The sequence below is a fragment of the Scyliorhinus canicula genome, chromosome 3 (genome assembly GCF_902713615.1).
Source record: "Scyliorhinus canicula chromosome 3, sScyCan1.1, whole genome shotgun sequence".
In the NCBI taxonomy this organism is placed as follows: Eukaryota; Metazoa; Chordata; class Chondrichthyes; order Carcharhiniformes; family Scyliorhinidae; genus Scyliorhinus; species Scyliorhinus canicula.
Genome location: NC_052148.1, coordinates 163602257 through 163622321, shown reverse-complemented (window position 1 = coordinate 163622321; position 20065 = coordinate 163602257).

Here is a 20065-nt window from a genome sequence, read left to right as displayed (position 1 = left end):
TGATGCCTTAGTTGACGAATTATCTACAGAGCATTTGCCAATCCTGAATTGGCTCGAAAACAATTATATAGGTCGGTTAAACAGACGCGGAAATAGCAGACGTGCCCCACTCTTCCCAATGGAAATGTGGAATTTGTATGTTCAAACTTTAAATCATGAAGACAGAACCAACAACCACGCAGAAGCAGCAAACAGAAGACTACAAATGGAATTAGGGATGGAACATCCTACAATATGGAAATTCATTAATGCACTCAGAAAAGTTCAAGGATGAGACTGTTATTTGGAATTGCTTATAGCTGGCAGTACACCACCAGCAAAATTAAAAAGATACCTAGATACTGATAACCGCATTCTTAGGATAGTCCAAAATTTTAATGAAAGGATTCCTATTGAATATTTACGCGGTATTTCTCATAACATAAAATAAGTCTTTTCACCTCCATTAATTTTTATTGAGCACACCATGAATTTCAATTTTAAATAAGTCTTTTCACCTCCATTAATTTTTATTGAGCACACCATGAATTTCAATTTTTAGTTGGGCTGGCGATGAGTTGGGCTGGCGATGAGTTGGGCTGGCGATGAGTTGGGCTGGCGATGAGTTGGGCTGGCGATGAGTTGGGCTGGCGATGAGTTGGGCTGGCGATGAGTTGGGCTGGCGATGAGTTGGGCTGGCGATGAGTTGGGCTGGCGATGAGTTGGGCTGGCGATGAGTTGGGCTGGCGATGAGTCGGCGGCAATGAGTCGGCGGCAATGAGTCGGCGGCAATGAGTTGTCCCATTCCCCTGCCAGAGGAATGATAACCAGGCACATCTCGCCCTCTCGCTAATCACTGCAAAAGTAAACAGAGTTTTGACGGTTAGCTTTTGCCTCCAAGGGTCCACTCTTTACCCATTCCCCCTTGGTCACTGCATCTCGAGAGCCAGTGACTCATGTGTAGACCATCACATTGATGACCATTCCTTCATTTTCTCTCAGAACGGACAAGATTCCATACCAGCCTTTTCCTATGCAAATCAACCGAGTGACTACAGCTTTGGCCATTGTATTGCATCTTGAGCTCTCATATAAGGTGCAGACATTTTTGCAAGCTTCACTCCAAGGCCTTGTGTGCAACCCAGTCAATGGGAGGTATCTGTCAAAATGCACTTCCACAATATCGGATGTGTCAGACTGCTCTCCTCAGCCAGTGTGACCTTGCTCATTGCCAAAGGAGATGTATCTTCTTGCCCACTTGGCTAAAGGTGCAGGGAGACCACAGCAGTCATTAAATGTGAAGGTCAGTGCACTAAGGGTTAACTGTTGAGTGGCAAGCAGCAGTACACACACATCAGTGATGATTTAGTGAGCAAAATTGGGTGAGCAGTCAGACTACAGGCATATTAATTGAGTTGCAGCTTGACCAGATTTATTCCCGCAATGAAGGGTCTGTCTTATGAAGAGAGATTGAGCAGTTTAGGCCCATATTCTCTTGAGTATAGAAGAGTGAGAGATGATCTAATTGAGATATATAAGATGACAAAAAGGATTGACAAATAGATGCAGAATGGATGCTTCCTTTTGTGGGGCAATGTAGAACGAGAGATCGGGGGCGGGATTCTCCGACCGCCCACCGGGTCGGAGAATCACCGGGTGTCGGCGTGAATCCCGCCCCCGCCATCCTCCAAATTCTTCCGCCCCCCCGAAAAATCGGCCGACGTGAATCGCGCCACCCGCCTCGGAGAATGGTGGGGACCGGTGCGACTCAATGGGCCCCGGGGCTGCCCGAATTCTCCGGCCCGCGATGGACCAAAGTCCCGCCCGTGTTTTGCCAGTCCCGCCGGCGTAAATTGGAGTAGGTCCTTACCGGCGGGACCTGGCGGTGCGGGCGGCCTCCAGGGTTCTTGGGGGGGGCGCGGGGGGAATCTGGCCCTGGGAGATGCCCCCACGGTGGCATGGCCCTCGATCGGGGCCCACCGATCCACGGGTGGGCCTGTGCTGTTCGGGCACTCTATTGTTCCGCACTGGCGGCTGAAGCAGTCCGCCATTGCCGGTGCGGAAATGAAGCCCTCTGCGCATGCGTGGGGATGACGCCAGCATGCGCTGGCGCTCCCGCACATGCGCCAACCCGTGCTGGCCGGCGGAGGCCCTTCAGTGCCGGTTGGCGTGGGGCCAAGCCCCTTTCCCGCCAGCCAGTGGGGTGAAAACCACTCCTGGGCGGGCCTAGCCCCTGAAGGTGCGGAGGATTCCACACCTTTAGGGCGACCCTACGCTGGAGTGGTTCACGCCACTCCGTCCCACCGGAGCTGCCCACCCCGCCGATTACAGAAGAAGTCCACCCCATAGTTTTAGGATAATGGGTAGCAGATTTCAAACAGAGATGAGGAGAAATTACTTCTCTCAAAGGGCCATGAATCTGTGGAATTCACTATCACAGAGTGCGGTGGATGCTGGGACATTGAGTAAATTTGACGAGATAGACAGACTTTTAATCAGCAATGGGTTGAACAGTTATGGAGAATGGGCAGGAAAGTGGAGTTGAGCCAAGAGGAGATCAGCCATGGTCGTGTTGAATGGTGGAGCAGGCTCGAGGGGCTGAATTACCTACTCATGTCTCTCGTTTTGGGCGGGATTCTCCACTGGCGGGATTCTCCATTGCGCCGATGGCGCATCTACGCCCGGGGATTTCCCGATGGCATGGGGCTGCCCAGATTGGGAAACCCTATTGGCCGGCGGGGGTGTGCTGCATCAGAAAACTGGTGTGGTGAGGCGGAGAATGCCGCCCCTTATATTCTTATATTCACAGCTGCAACTGAATGTTCATTACTGACATGCCTCACCATTAGACTTGTCCTTATCAGGAATGAGCTCGCAATTTCCTGCCCCCCCCAACAATATTTGGTTAGATCCAACAGTCTGTGATGACTGACCACCCATTCACTGCACTATCCCAGACTTCCTTTCCCTGTGTCAGGGGTCTCCAAGAAGACAAAGGTTCAGCAGCAGAAGAAGACAGCCCCAGGAATGGTCATTTCAAGACTTGACTACCTTTCCCTTTTGGTACTGCACCCTCCCGCCTTCTAGGCCCACCTCTTTCCCCCCTTCTGGCCCTGAGCCCTTTGCCCTCATCTCTTAGATCCAGTGCATTGATTGGTCCCTTCTGGCGTTGGTGCCTCTGCCACTACCCTCCTCCCTTGCCTTTGCCAGCACCTGCCTCGCACTTTCTGGGGCTCTCTAGCACCCCCTCACCTTCACTGGCACTCACCTACCCTCTCGTATTGGCATATGCACCCCCTTGCCCTCATCGGCACCCCCTTTGCCTTTTCCAGAATGCCCCCGCCCCATCCCATTGAGTAGCTCAAACAGCTGCTCTCTCCAAAAACTATCACCCGTGGCTGGTTTAGCACAGTGGGCTAAACGGCTGGCTTGTAATGCAGAACAAGGCAGCAGAGCGGGTTCAATTCCTGTACCGGAATGTAGCGACTAGGGGCTTTTCACAGTAACTTCATTGAAGCCTATTTGTGACAATAAGCGTGTATGATATTATTATTACCATAATGTGAAGGCCAGAAACATAGTCCACTGGACCCCGATTGATTTTATATGGAATATACGCTCTGAATACACCTGATACCACCAAGAACATGCAGTGTATAAGGGTCCTTCCTGATTATTCCTTTATTTTCCCATTTATTTTTTGCCATTACATTTTTGATCCATGGATGTTGAGTGGACTTGTCATTTTAAGGTAGAGAAGCCGGTAAGCAGCCTTTACTATTAGTTCAAACAGAAGGATCCAGAAGGTTGTGTTGTTTTAGACTGGCTGACATCACTGATGACTCGGTTTGATTGATTTGGCTGGTGGTCAATGAATAGGCCCAATAGGCTGTGCTCTGCCCGGTAACAGATGGTGATTGGCCTTATCCAATCGTTATAAAATGGCTCAGAGACCGATGGAGCTTTCAGTTTCATTTTGGCAACAGGGAGGTAAGAGTCCCAGCTAAATCCTCTCCAGAAAGCTAATTTTATCGCAGAAGATATAACTAATCCTCTCCGCAAGGCCACTGTGAGGGCTGAATCTCTCACTCTCCAGCAAGACTGGGCATCATTCTCTTGAGACTGCAAAGGCTGGAAGTCAAACCATGAGGTGAAAGCAAGGTTTGACGTGAAATAAAGTGACTATGAAAGATATAGGCCTGGATGTGAACCTCGAGCTGAAGGCCCAGTTTGATAAGAAATAAACGTCTTCAGAAAGCCTGCTGCAAGTGAGTACTATTTTTTTTTAACTGCGGGGACTCTGACTGAATGACTCAGCAAAGAAGTCCATTACCAGCTGCAAATAATAGACTTGCAGCAACCAACGTGATGTGAGGAAAGCGTGCTAAAGAACTATCATTTGAAGCAAAGACTCTTATCTTTTAACCTTTGTTATTTTTACACCTTTCCCCCCTCTGTGTTTGTATGTCTTGTGTGTATGGGTAGAAGTTGGGACAGTTAAAGGGGGAAGTAAGTTAGCTTGTCATTATACAGTTGTGTTAACTGCATATTTCATTGTCATTCCCATTATAAATAAACAGTAATCATGTTTTTACTTCCAAACCTGGTGACTGTAATTATTGCTTAGCCAAGGGCCAAACACTTCGGGAATTTTAAAAAGAGTTATTGGTTAATTCGCTTGGGTTGTGACTCTGGGACACGTGGGGGGATGGATGCGGGGGGCGGGGGGGGGGGGGGGGGGGGGCTGGAATTGATCGCGCACTTGCCCAGTATGGCGTAACAAGTGCTTTTCACCCTTATCATAGAATCCTGACAATGCAGAATGAGGCCATTTGGCCCATCGAGTCTGCACCGACCCTCTGAAAGACCACCCTATCTCGACCCAATCCCCCACCCTATCCTTGTAACTCCATCTTGGGACAATTTAGCATTACCTGTTGTACTTTTTTCTGTGGGAGGAAACCGGAGCACCCGGAGGAAACCCACGCAGACACAGGAAGAATGTGCAAACTGCACCCAGTCAGTCATCCAAGGCCGGAATCGAACCTGGGCCCTGACGTTGTGAGGAAGCAGTGCTAACCACTGTGCCACCCTGTCGCCCTTGTTGCTGGTGACAGAGCTGCACCTCAAAAACATCTTGAACTCGGACGTTGTAATTGGAAATATCCTGCAGGCTAAATCAGCATCTGTAAAAAGTGAAATCAATACTTTGTGTATGCACTCATCATCCGCAGCAGCTCTAATGGAGGGTGTACACCTGAAACTTGTCTTTTCTTTCTTGAATTTGTCTGACCTATATTTCCGCATTTGCAGTCTTTTGTTATTTCTGTTGTCAGTTCTGTACTCAATAAAATGCATAACCAATTATTTTAGTGGCAAAGATTTCTGCATTTCACCCAATTTTGTATCCCCAAAATGGAAAGCGTGCTGAGAATTTTGCAAAGATTTCATTTGCACTGTAATAGGGCATTGTTTAAAAACCACACATATGGCGACGGAATGCTAGCAGAATGGGAGCAGCTCTGAAGTATTAACCGGACATTAAATCAATGTTGCAATGCTTCCTGTGTATTTTAAACATCGGACACGGTTTGCAACATAATGTTGTTAACAGAGGGTAATGCTTCTTTAGGAATGGTCCAAATTAAGGAAGATAATTATAGCTATGATCTTTCTGAAGGATTTTTGCAATTGTTCTGAGGAAAATATCCCCAGGGAAGTGCTAAACAATCTGCTCTCGGCATGTGTGCAGGAAGGACACTTTTCTATACCAAAGCAGCATAATTCAAGCAAGAAGACATTGGAAAGCTCTTTTATGGCACACTTTACAAATGATCACAGAAGAGAACTTCTGCTTCGATTTGCAAATTAAACCACGAGACTGCTCGCAGTTCTATCAGAATCAACAAAGAGTTCATCAGTTACTAATGCTGCCTGCTGTATCTCAGAACTCTGAACCACACAGTGGGAAATTAAATGGTACCTCCCACAGCTTCCCCAGTCTGTCTGCCTATTATTTGCAGAGTTTCCTCTTCATGTGGACAAAGGTTTCCAGTATTGGTATTCCTCTTGCGTTCCAGGTTTCAAAATGCTTGTACACGACCTTTTCCTTTTCAGGAAGTGAACATGGTGTTAAACGTATGTGAATGGCTTTAATGTGTGCTTTCCCCAGTATAAGCATGACAACATCGCAGTTGATCAGGGATAGGGGTCTTTGTGATCACATGCATTTAGGTTTTTAGATGACAGGAGTTAATTCAAGCGAGTGTGGAAAAATACCCAACTCTTCAGGATAGAGGGAGCTCATTCATGGAACGAAGGCTTACACCCGGTATCAAAATGTCTTCATTATCTATGAGGTCCAAACATTCTTGCTAAATTGCAAACATTTGAACAGTTTTTAGGATTATATGATTCAAGATTGAAATATCAATGATATTTGACGTGATACATTTTAAGAATACATGTCACCTTGCATGGTTTGTAGTTACGTGGACAGCTACACAGCTCTTCATACTTGAGAGACTATTTTTTGGGAGCGTTCAACATTCTTTCTCCCGCAATGCTCAAAATCTTCTTTTGTGCATCTCATTTTGTTAGCTTAGTAATTGCCCATTTTGGAGTGGAGTCATCAACAATGCCATATAGGGCCATAAAAGCTGACCATTCAACCCCTTAGCTTGTTCTACAATTAATAATAATAATAATCTTTATTATTGTCACAAGTAGGCTTACATTAACACTGCAATGAAGTTACTGTGAAAATCCCCTAGTCGCCACATTCCGGTGCCTCTTCGGATACAAAGAGGGAGAATTCACAATGTCCAATTCACCTCACAGCACGGGCTGGATTTTCCATTTCAGGGACTATGTCCCCATGCCATCGTAAAAACTGCGGCCTTTCACGCCAGAAAAACATGCGTGAAAAGGCCACATATTCATAGTTCTGCAGGGGACTAGCAAGGACCCATCGTGAATCTAGCAGCTTTTGCTGCAGATACGGGCCTCCTCACTTCTGGGTCAGAGGCTGCGCATGCGCATGGCGGGGGCCTCCAGCGGCCGCGCCGTGCTCCATGGCGGACTCAGACCATGGAGCTATACCTCGCAAATAGTGCCCCCGATCAGCCGCGCGCCCGACCCAGACCGCCCGGCCAAAATTAGTCCGGTGCCGTTTGAGGCCCCCCTGCCCTCCAATCGGCACGTCCCCGACCATGGCGGCCAGTGGACTGAGTCTGCAGCCGCCACGCGAATATCCCGAACAGCAGGACCATGTTAGATCCACGCCGTCAGGACTTGGACCGGTTGGGGGCGGAGAATGGCGGGGCGGGCCTTCAGCAATGGCCGGAGGAGAGTACGCCATTTTACGGGGGCTGGAAAATCAAGGAACCAGCGCCGGTCCCGAACCCATGGGCAGAAATGGATTCTCCGCCTCGGTGCTGGACGCAATTTCAGTGTTAGGGTGCGGAGAATCCAGCCCCATGTCTTTCGGGACTCATGGGAGGAAACCGGAACACCCGGAGGATCCCACGCAGACACAGGGAGAACGTGCAGACTCCACACAGACAGTGACCCAAGCGGAAATCGAACTTGGGACCCTGGCGCTGTGAAGCAACCGTGCTAACCACTGTGCTACCAAATTTAATGAGATCATGTATCCACCTGGCTTGGCTTCACATTCTTTCACATTCCCAGCTAACTATAACCTATTGATCTCAAAATTAAAATGATTAATCTACATAACAATTGCTTTCCTTTTGGAGGGAATGCAGCCTTTAGGAGAGGAAAGTGCATAAAATATACAGCAGAGAAACAGGTTATTTAACTCAATAAGTCTGTTTAGGTGTCTCTATCTCACAAATCTCCTCTCATTCCATTTACCTCAACTCAGCCTTTCAGCACACTTCTCTATTCCCTCCTTGATTTCTTCCTCTTGGGAGCATCTAAAGCCATTGTTCACTCACTTCCCTCAGAAGAAATTTCCACATTCCAACCACTGTTTGTGAAATTCTCCCCAGAATGGCTTGGCTCTGATTTTAAGTTATGTCCCTGATGCACCATCAATTGCACGCGAGGCGAGTGATTTACCAATGTCAGGCTTTAATTAACTAGAACACAGCCTGGCGATCGTCTACAGTGGAAAGGAACGATCGTCAGGCTTCTGAGCATTTATACCTCGTTGATAGAGGCGTGGTTAACTCAGCCTCTCGGCCAATCGGTCGAGAGGCACATGACCGACCAGGGCCAATGGTAAGCCGACGTTCTGGCCCAATGGCAGACGAGTATGCAGATCATATCATCACAGTCCCTTTGACCTAATCACGATGGCCAGCTGAAAAACATTTCTCTCTACCCTGCCAGTTCCTTTCAAAATCCCCAAATCGGCAATCAAATGACGCCTGACCATTTTCCTGTTCCAGGGATTACAAACTTAGTTTATTTGGGGCACAATCTACAGATTTATCTTCAAAGCTTCAGCAATCAGTTTGAAATCTTTCTGTGAAGCCAACTGTGGTCAAGGCCAGAGGCCAATCAGTGTTTAGCATAATCCAACAATTTGAAAGAATGCACAGAATTAGGGGTTTCCAAATAAGGAGCTGGATTCTCCAATTTTGAGACTAAGTGCTGACGCCGGCATGGAAACAGTGGTGTTTTATGACAGCAAAAACGGCGCAACAGGTGTACCGATTCAGCACCAACGCCACATGGAACGCAACCAAGCGAAACGGCGGCGGATTCGCTGGATCAGTGATTGCCGCATATGAGACTCATACGTCACAGCCGCATTTAAATGATTCTTCCCCCACACACACCGTCCTAGTCAACAAGATGGCTGGAAGGAGAGCAGCGCCATGCTTCAGGGACGCTGAGCTGGACTCCCTCCTGGACTCCGTGGAGGAAAGGCAGATGACCCCATATCCCGGCTCGGGAGGAAGACCAACAGGCGCCGTGGTTCGCCGTGCCTGGGCGCAGGTGGTAGACGCGGTCAGCTCCGCTGCCGACGTATTGGATGCACTGGCATCCAATGCAGGAAGAAACTGCACAACCTCCTCAGGGCGGCCAGGGTGAGTAGGCTGCATTGTGCCCCTGGCATGAACCCCCCTAGCCCCCCCCCCCCCCCCAAATAAAGTAAGCGCCTCCCCACCCCACCCCGGGAGACGGCCGAACCCCTACCCTGCCCTACATGCCTGCACCCATGCCTGCCACAGAGACCATCATCTACTCAAGCCCTGGGCTGCATGCGCTGGACTGTCTAACAGTGTCGCTGTTTGTGTTTGCCCCTCTCCCCTAGGAGAAGGCTGCGCACAACCACCGGGAGCAGGAGAAGACCGGAGGGGGACCAGCAGACCTGTGGCCCCTTACCGTGCCCGAGCAGCGGGCACTGTATGAGTTCAGCGGCCCAGAGGAAAGGGAGGTCGGTGGGCGAGGAAGTGAGACCCCCTGCTTAGTTGTGGATCCTCAGGACACATGTGTGGACCCCCCTACACTCTCCGCCCCTTCACCCCCCCACACCCCCCTCACTCTCACCCCTCATCCCCCCACACCCCCTCACTCTCACCCCTCATCCCCCCACACTTCCCTCACCCTCCTTCTCCTCCCTCACTCCCCACCACCCCACACAGCCCCACAACCCCTCATTCCTCAACCCCCCACACACCCCCTCCCCACCCACAACCCCCTCATCCTCACCCCTCACCCCCCACACCTCCCCCTCACCCCCCCACAACCCCCTTACCCTCACCCCTCACCCCCCACACCTCCCCCTCACCCCCCACACCTCCCCCTCACCCTCACCCTCATCCCCGGCCGCAACCCCCCAGGTGGAGGTAGGAGCTGTCAAGGGGCCGGACAGTCGTAGGGCAGGCCGGACCCAGGAATGTGCTGCGTCCCAGACTGGTTCCGGATTCCTGGAACATCCTGTCCCACCCACAGTGGAGAGGCAAGCAGAGACCCAGAGACTATGGGAGTGGATCACGGCCAGCATCCAACAACTTCAGGCACAGGTGGATGAGTCCATCCACGTGCAGGAACAGGGGGTGGTGCTGGTCATGTATGCCACCCAGGCTAACACCGCGGTGGAAGCAGTGGGGGCGACTTGTCGGATATGGGTCAGAGTGTTCAAGGCCTGGAGCATTCTGTGCAGGCGGTTGCCGAGGCCCAGGACAGGGCTGCCCTCTCACAGGCAGCCATGTGCCAGAGCCACCTGGACATCGCAGCGGTGCTCCTCAGCATGGCCCAATCACTGCATGCCATGGCTGAGAGTGCTGGTGGCATTGCCCAGGTGCCGGCCAGCGTGGTGCAGACTCAGAACGAGGTGGGCTACACGCAGAGGGACGTCGCCCGCAACTAGAGGGATGTTGCCAGTCACTGGCTGATGTGGCACAGACCCAGAGGGACGCGGCCCAGTCACTCGTTGAAGTGCACAGACCCAGAGGGACGTGGCCCAGTCACTGGTTGAAGTGGCACAGACCTAGAGGGACGTGACCTAGTCACTGGCTGATGTAGCACAGACCCAGAGGGACGCGGCCCAATCACTGGCTGATGTGGCACAGACCCAGAGGGACGCGGCCCAGTCACTGGTTGAAGTGGCACAGACCCAGAGGGACGCGGCCCAGTCACTGGTTGAAGTGGCACAGACCCAGAGGGATGCGGCCCAGTCACTGGCTGATGTGGCACAGACCCAGAGGGACGTGGCCCAGTCACTGGTTGAAGTGGCACAGACCCAGAGGGACGTGGCCCAGTCACTGGTTGATGTGGCACAGACCCAGAGGGACGTGGCCCAGTCACTGGTTGAAGTGGCACAGACCCAGAGGGACGTGGCCCAGTCACTGGTTGAAGTGGCACAGACCCAGAGGGATGCGGCCCAGTCACTGGCTGATGTGGCACAGACCCAGAGGGACGCGGCCCAGTCACTGGTTGAAGTGGCACAGACCCAGAGGGACGTGGCCCAGTCACTGGTTGAAGTGGCACAGACCCAGAGGGACGTGGCCCAGTCACTGGTTGAAGTGGCACAGACCCAGAGGGACGTGGCCCAGTCACTAGCTGATGTAACACAGACCCAGAGGGACGCGGCCCAGTCACTGGCTGATGTGGCACAGACCCAGAGGGACGCAGCCCAGTCACTGGTTGAAGTGGCACAGACCCAGAGGGACGCGGCCCAGTCACTGGCTGATGTGGCACAGACCCAGAGGGACGCAGCCCAGTCACTGGTTGAAGTGGCACAGACCCAGAGGGACGTGACCCAGTCACTGGCTGATGTAGCACCGACCCTCAGTGTGATGGCACAGTCGCAGCGTGATGTGGTGACGTCCCAGACGGAGATGGTCTACTCCCTGTGCTCCATGGCTGCGAATGTTCAGACCCCTGTCGAGACCAGAGTGTGTCTCCTGGATTAGCAGCGGGAGGTCCTCAGGGGATGGCTCCGCTCGCACCCCTGTCCCATGGAGTAGCCCGGGGGCCATCGGGCACTCCCGAAGGAGGAGGTGGTGCTGGGGCCCTTGCCGGTGACCCCTGCAGGGAAGGTGCCAGAACACTATACCACCTCGGACTCCACTCCTCCTGTCCCGAGTGCATCTGGTGGGCAGCGGGCAGAACAGGGCAGCACCATGCCACCTGGGACACTCAAGCAGCAGCCGGGCCCATCCAAGCCAGGCTGCCCCAGGAGGCCACCAACGGTGGCCCTGTTCACAGGGCAGGAGTCACAGTAGGCCGCCTCCACTCCTGCTGTACCATTTGGGGAACCACCTAGGCGCAGTGCTAGGCCCCATAAGGCCAGAAAGTTAGACACCAGTTGGCACAAGTGTAGGGCGTTGTGCGGCCTCCCATGCCTGGCCAGGCCCCATGTCCCGCTAATTGTCCCCCTCCCCCTCAACCTCCTCATCTGATGAGGCCTGCCCTTCCTCTCATCCTCCTCCAGCAATTGCCCCTCTGGATATATTGTGGAGGGCGCAGTGGACCACCACGATGCGGGCGACCCTCCTAGCCTCGTATTGGAGGGCCCCTCCAGAGCGGTGCTGGCACCTGACGCGCATCTTCAGGACCCTGAAGCACATCTTGAAAACACTCCTCGTCGCTGTAAGGGCATCATTGTAGTGGGTCTCCGCGTTGGTCTGTGGCCTCTGTATAGGCGTCATCAGCTGCGACCGCAACGAGTAACCCCTGTCGCCCAGCTGTCAGCCCCGCAGCCGGGGGGGGGGGGGTGCCCCTTGAACATGTCAGGGATCACCAAGTGCGCCATGATGAATGTGTCGTCCACACTGCCCGGGTATTAGGCGCAGACGTGCATAAAGCACATCTGATGGTCGCAGACCAGCTGAATATTCATCGAATGGTCGCCCTTTCTGTTCGTGTATTGCGGCCTATTATCAGCGGGTGGCCGTAAGACAACATGCATCGCATCGATCACCGCCTGGACCTGGGGCATCCCGGCGATGGCAGTGAACTCAGCTGCCCTGGCATCCTGGTGGGCATGAACCACAGGGTACTGGATGGATTGGTCTGCTTGGGCATATTGGGCATCCGTGATGGCTTGGATGCACTTGTGCACCGAGGTCTGCTAAATTCCAGACAGGTCCCCACTCTGCGACTGGAACGACCCCGGGTGTAGATGTTGAGCGCTACTGTCACCTTGGCAGCCACCAGGAGCGGGTGTCCTCCACCATGCCAATGCGGTGCCAGGTATGCCATCATCTGGCAGATGTGTCGCATTGTCTCTCTGCTCATCCGCAGTCGCCTCCTGCATGCCCAGTTTGGCAGGTCCTCAAACGACATGCGGGTGCAGTACACGCGGGGCATCATGCGGTGCCTCCTTGGCACCTCCTCCTCCTCCTCCGCGGCCTGTTGGGCATCCGGCCCTCCAGCCTGAGTGGCTGCCACCTGCCCCTCTGCAGCCCGTTCCTCTGCTGCAGCGGTCCCCGCTCACGCTGCCACAGGGCTTCATGCAGAGCTGCGGCCATCGCCACGGCGGCCAGCATCACGGGTTGGTGTCCGAAAGCCATTGTCTGCAGGGGGTGAAAGGCACACATGTTAGCATGGCGCATACTCCCATGCCCAACCAGGTGCCATGGACTACATGGTGTCCCCGTTGGCAATGTGGACTCCTCCCACACATGTCTCACCCTCCACCAGCATCTCAGCCACATCGGTGCCCTTGGCCCTGACGCCCGTCCCTGCTGCCAGGGGCACTGTTGGCTGGAACTGACCTCACTGGGGGCTGCCGTCGGTGTGGTCCTGGGTGGTCCCCCGGTGGGTGGCTGCCGGTTGGGTGGGGTGTTGGGGGGTGGTGAGGGGGCACACCCATAGGGCCGGTGTCACTGTGTAGAACCAGGGGCCGAGGTGAGTGGTCAGCAAGGTGGCCACTGAAAGGCGGTCAGTGCCTGGGCACCGCCCCAATCCTTTGGGAGGGGAGGGGCTCCCTGGCTGCTTGGCCCGCACTCCCCCCTGCCCCTCCCCCTCCCCCCGGCTTTGGCAGCCCCCCCCCCCCCGCAGCCAACACGGCCGGTGTCCGGGCCAGCAGCCCACAGTCACTCCACACCATTTCCTACCGCCTCTCTCTCGCTCAGCAGCCAGGACGCCAGGTTCACGATTTTTAAAACCACAAGTGAACCACGCCATCGGGTAATTGGCCCATTGGAGGCGCTGAATCACAGAGGCCCCTGAGCACAGGTGGCAGACCCGCTAATTATATGCCTACTGTACTTTCAGGCCACTCAGCGAGCGCCGCATTACACCATTTTGCGGGATGCCAGAGAATCCCGATTTGGCATCAAACCAGCGTCTACCGCAATTTCGTCGTCGGAAGCTATTCTGTGCCCGATCGCGTTTCCCGATTTCGGTGTCGGCTAACGGAGAATCCAGTCCAGGATTTTTGCAATTTGTTATATAACCTGTGACATTCCATGAAATATTATTTTATGGAATAACTGTTCATCTGTCTAAAGTTATCAAAACCTGACAATGCTTCCTATGCATTTAACAGATCACCTTTCCGTTAAATGTTCAAATGCCCAAACCTTTCTCAATGTCCAAATGATGAGCCCCTAGCCCTGAACATACTTTGCCCCTGATCTTGCTTCTGGTGGGAAGCAAAGTGCCAAGGCCATACCTTGCTTTTTCTTTAGGAAGGACATAACCCATGTCTATGCATCCACCTTCCATTGATCATAAGGTTCAGCTTCATATAACAACAGTGGAAAATCATTCCCTGATACTTTACACTTGGTTTCAGCCATTCTTCTCCAAATAACTCAAATTACAATCTTCTGTCTGAATAGGTATCGTAATTTCCCATCTTCGCCTTTAGGCCAACCAGCCTCTGCTACGAATGTTAACAGGGTTTATGCTGGTTTGTGAAGTCAAAACTAAGACACAGAACCTTCCCTGTCAGAGAGAGTTTATTTACTTTCTTCAGCGTCAACACTCCTCACTTACATCCAGTGTCCCAGCTATCCTATTTTTTTGTGTTCATATACCCATCACCTGTTTCCCTTAATGAAATAACTAACATTAACAAAATTTAAGAATGTAATTGACAAGACATTGAGAACACGTACCTCCAGCTCCAAACTGGAAGGAACCAGACACATAGATGTCCATTGCCACAATCATCTTCACGGCCTCAGGCAATGCAATAATTGAGCTGTTCTGTTTTGGCTGCAGCAGGAGGCAGATTTCAGCGATGACATCCCTATTCAGTGCAGATGACTCACACATTGTTCCTCGCTAAGGTTCAGGTAGGAGAATTGGTTTCTGAACACTTTGGGTTGAAAATGGTGCTGCAGTAAACCATTATCCCCTCCTCCCTCTTCTCTCATCTTGTCTTGCTCTACATAGAACATAGAACAGTACAGCACAGAACAGGCCCTTCGGCCCTCAATGTTGTGCCGAGCCATGATCACCCTACTCAAACCCACGTATCCACCCTATACCCGTAACCCAACAACCCCCCCCCCCCTTAACCTTACTTTATTAGGACACTACGGGCAATTTAGCATGGCCAATCCACCTAACCCACACATCTTTGGACTATGGGAGGAAACCGGAGCACCCGGAGGAAACCCACGCACACAGGGGGAGGACGTGCAGACTCCACACAGACTCTACTTTACACATTCTCCCAGTCATACTACCTTTTAAGCAGAATACCCACTTGTGCACCAAGGTCAGAAGTAATTTTGTTTCCTGAACAGAATCCATTGTGCCGAAACAACTAATACTACCAAACCCAATTTTAGACCCTTTATGTTATTGGCAAACTTGGATATATGGCTCTATAATGTGTTGTCTAAGTCATTAAATATATTCTGAATTGTTGAGGCTCAAGTACAGGTAAAAGTTCTCTGATGGTTATCATTCCTTTTTCAAATATGAAGAGTTAATAGATGAGTCATGTGTTTAGTCTGAGTTGTATGAGTATTTATATCCATTTTGTTTCAGTACCAATGCCTATTATGTTCTGTGAAGTGAGTCATATTGCAGCCTTGTTTTGATACAAATTGTGTTGAGGACCAGGTTATAATTTTCTGAATCAGGTGATTCCACTTGTAGCCATCATCTGAATATCTATATAGGGAAAGACATTCCGACTAGATGCACATTTTTCAATATTCATGCTGTTAATAACACCATCACATTTGGAACTCCATCAAGGAAGAGAACCCCCGTTCAGTAATTAGTTGAGAAAATGAACAGTTAAAAAACATCATTAACAGTAAGTCAGTCACCTCCTGTTAAACTGCTTAATGGTTGAATGTGATGGAATAAGATTCCTGATTGCTTTAATGTGCACATTCAAAGCAATCACTAAGTGTAATGTTAAGGGCTCCATGCAACTGCTGGTATCAATGAAGAGAGTCTTTACCGAGGTGCTATATGTTATGCTATCAAATCATTGTTCTGTAGTAGTAAATTAAGCTAAAAGGATATAGCTGAACTTCAAGATTTCCCTTCTTTCTCTGTTGACGGCATCTGCTGCTTATGTGTTCACACAAGACATTGCTGTTCCTCGATGCAATAGTTTGTGCAAGCACTATTTAATATTACACAAATTTTGACTTACAGCATAGGCACATTTTTTGACATTTTGAAATACTAAATAGCTGGTTGAGTTATTTCAGCTAGATCAGCCACTTAATAATCAGCTCATTTGTTTTTTGCTCTTCATGTGGCAATATATCTCCCCAGTAATTTATTACCCAAAATGCAAATTTGTAGCAATTGCATCTAAAGTAGAATTAATTTTAAACTAACTATTTTGTGTTAAATGGGCGATTACATTACCGGGGCAGACCAATTTAATCCATTTTTGTTTATTTTCATATTCAGATGGCTGTTTCTTAACTGAACTCTAAACAACTGTTAATGCAACCATTCAAGAATAAAGTTCTCAGGCCAACCAGGGATGGGCAATAAATGTCAACCTTGTCAATGATGCCGACATTCCAAGAATACATTTTTAAAAAAGTATTGTATCGAAACAATTTTTTTAACATTTGGAACTTTTTCATTTGACACGCCTCCTCTGATCCTTATTGAAGATGTATTTGTATTATTCCATTACTGTTATCTCATACATCATGTAAAGTGAATAACACTGTAGTCTGGTTTTAATTAACTTGTTTCGTTAAATGACAAGCTCTCCTTCTCTGAGTGATGAGATCGCATCAGCAGCATTCAGCACACACTGTAACAGTGTGTCCACCTGCACACACACACACTTCGAAAGCTTAGGCAGTCTGTTTCAATTTACCTGATAATTGGACAAGATTGATAATTTTAACATTTGAGATCTTGGAGAATACTTTCTCTTTCAACTGCTGCAGTACATTTCCTGCAAGCAGATGTGCAGGGCAATTTTCAACTGCCATTTGTCACCTGATGGAATAGCTGACCGGAGAATTACAGGTGGGGGGGGGGGTGGGGGAGACCCGGACTGCCTCGTTGATGGCCAAGGTCTGCCAACGGCAAATTTGCCTTAAGAGTCACTGATGGTCACTTCGCAAGAGGACCCCAAACTTTTATTTTCTCCATTTCTGTGGTTCCAGCAACAATAAGGCAGCTCATTGCCGGTATGTGTTGACTGGCCCCAGCTTCCAACTCCAACTCCCAACTTGTCCTGTCACTCAGTTCAACACACCTGGTGAACTACAGCAGAGTGGCCACTTGAGGAGCTGCAGATTGCCATCTACGTCCAAACATGACTCCAACTTGGCCGTTTGCCTGTCCTGAAAATCTTAAACTAATTTCAGGCAGGTGTTACAGATTCCGATACTTGTCCCCGCCAACCCAAAAGCTACACTTTTCTGCAGGGGGACATGGACAGTCGGGTTAACAATTAATTTATCTGCGGTATCCATAGATCGTAAAATTTATAGAGTGGAGGCCATTCGGCCCATCGAGCTTGCACAGGCCCATGGAAAGATCACCCTATCTAAGCACGCACCTCCACCCTATCCCTGTAACCCAGTAACCCCATCTAACATTTTTGGACACTAAGGGCAATTTAACATGGCCAATCCACCTAACCTGCGCAGCTTTAGACTGTGGGAGGAAACCAGAGCACCCGGAGGAAACCCACAGACACGGGGAGAACGTGCAGACTCCGCACAGACAGTGACCCAAGCCGGTAATCGAACCTGGGACCCTGGAGCTGGGAAGCAACTGTGCTAGCTACTGTGCTACCGTGCCGCCCGTGTGACCTTGTGTTCTAGTATACTTTCTTTGAACCGCTTCTAAGAGCAAATGCAAACCAAAGGTTTCAAAGGTAAAAGCAACTAAAATATTTATTGACGATTGGGTATAAACAAACGAGCCATGAAGAAATTTGGCAAATATGAAACAAAATTAATGGTATAGATTTTATTCTCCCAACCGCGTGCCAATTATGACACTAACATTTGCCCACTCTCCTGTGAGATCTTTTACTGCGACCTTTGGTTGTGAGAAATCCAAAACACTGCGGCATTATTGACAGGGGCTGGATTCTCCATTTGGGAGACTAAGAGGCAAATAGGCCAGCACACTGCCCACCTGAAACCGAGTGATTCCCGGCCCTGCTGGCGTCTGATTCACTGGGATCGGGATTCGTTTTAAAAAGCCTCACAAGCAGGAGCAGGGTTTATGCTCTCCACTCACCACAGACTGTCAATCCAGCCAAGAAGATGGCTACATGAAGACCAGCCACTCGATTCCATGAGACGGTGCTGGATGCCATCGGGAGAAGAGGAACACCCTCTTCCCCAGAATGGGTCAGAGACTCAAGCCCATCCTTATCAACAGTGCCTGAGATAGTTCAGCATGGTGATGCAATGGGTAGCACTGGGACTGCGGCACTGAGGACCTGGGTTCGAAACCCGGCCCTAGGTCACTCTCGGTGTGGAATTCTCACATTATCCCGTGTCTGCGTGGGTTTCACCCCCACAACCCAAAGATGTGCAGGTTAGGTGGATTGGCCATGCTAAACTGCCCCCCAATTGGAAACAAAAAATGAAAAAATCATTGGGTACTCTACATTTAAAAAAATAAATAAACAAACAGTGCCTGAGATGAGGTGACAGAGGCTGCCAGTACTACAGGCCTCACCTGAAGGATCGGCAGGCAATGCAGGAAGAGGATGAACAACCTCTTGGGGCAGCTCGTGTAAGTCACCACCTCTGTGCCCCTTGCATCACTCCCGTCCATCGCTCCTCACATCAGCCCCCAATCCTCTAGAGGGCGACAACACGACCTCCCTTCATCTCCCTTACAAACCCACCCCCTCCACCAAACCCCAACTCACGTCCTCTTTGGCAAGGAGCCTCGCATACACATGCCACTAGCTACAAATCCACCATAGAACTTGCCTCCCAGCATCTCATTATGTCCTTTCTGTGTCCCTAAGGATAAAGCGGCCCATAATCAGTGGGAGCGTCAGAAAATAGGAAGGGGCATCCCAGACATTCAGCTCCAGTCTGTCAGAGGAGTGGTCCCTGCAACTTGCAGGGGAGGCCAAGGGGAGGGCAGTGGCTGCGGTGGAGATTGACAAGTGACAAACAAATGAGAATACAAAGCAATGCAAATGTGCCCACATGTGAGTCACCCTTCTCCCACAGATCAGTTCTTTCCAAGATCTTACCCCAGGGGCGGGATTCTCCGACCCCCCGCCGGGTCGGAGAATCGCCCGGGGATGGTGTCAATCCTGCCCCGCCGTGTCCCGAATTCTCCATCACCCAAGATTTGGCGGGGGCGGGAATCGTGCCGCGCCGGTCGGTGGGCCCCCTGCGGCGATTCTCCGGCCCGCGATGGGCTGAAGTCCCGCCGCTGACAAGCCTCTCCCGCCGGCAGGAATCAAAACACCTACCTGACCGGCGGGATTGGCGGCGCGGGCGTGTGCCGGGGTCCTGGATGGGGGGTGAGGGGGGCACAGGACGATCTGACCCCAGGGGGTGCCCCCATGGTGGTCTGCGCCGCGATCGGGGCCCACTGATTGACAGACGGACCTGTGCCATGGGGGCATTCTGCCTTCGCTATGGTCTTCACCATGGGGGAGGCGGAAGAGACCCCCTCCACTGCAGCCGCTGATACTCCGGCACATGCGTGGACTTACGCCGGCCAGCGAAGTCCTTTCGGCCCCGCCTGGCGTGGCGCCAAAGGCCATTCACGCCAGCCAGTCGAGCAGGAACCACTCCGGCGCGGGCCTAGCCCCTCAATGTGAGGGCTTGGCCCCTAAAGTTGCGGAGACCTCCGCACCTTCGGGTCGGCCCGACGCCGGAGTGGTTCACGCCACTCCAACACGCCGGGACCACCCGCCCTGCAGGGTAGGGGAGAATCCCGGTCCAGGTCTTTTGTCTCGCAGGATCACCATCAGATGAGGAAGGGCCGACCGGGGTCACTGCCCATTAACAAGATTCCCAGCACACCCCAGAGCACCACTCTGGGGAAGACATTGCCATTTCGCCACTGCTTTCACCAGCACCATCCACTATCACAGAGACTTTCACCTCGCTGGGCAAGCTTAGTGATTAAACTCCTGGCTCACCATCTGGGGAGCACCACACACTTGCTGCAGCTCATTAAGTGGAGTCAGGGACTCCCCAGTGAGCATTCAATCGGA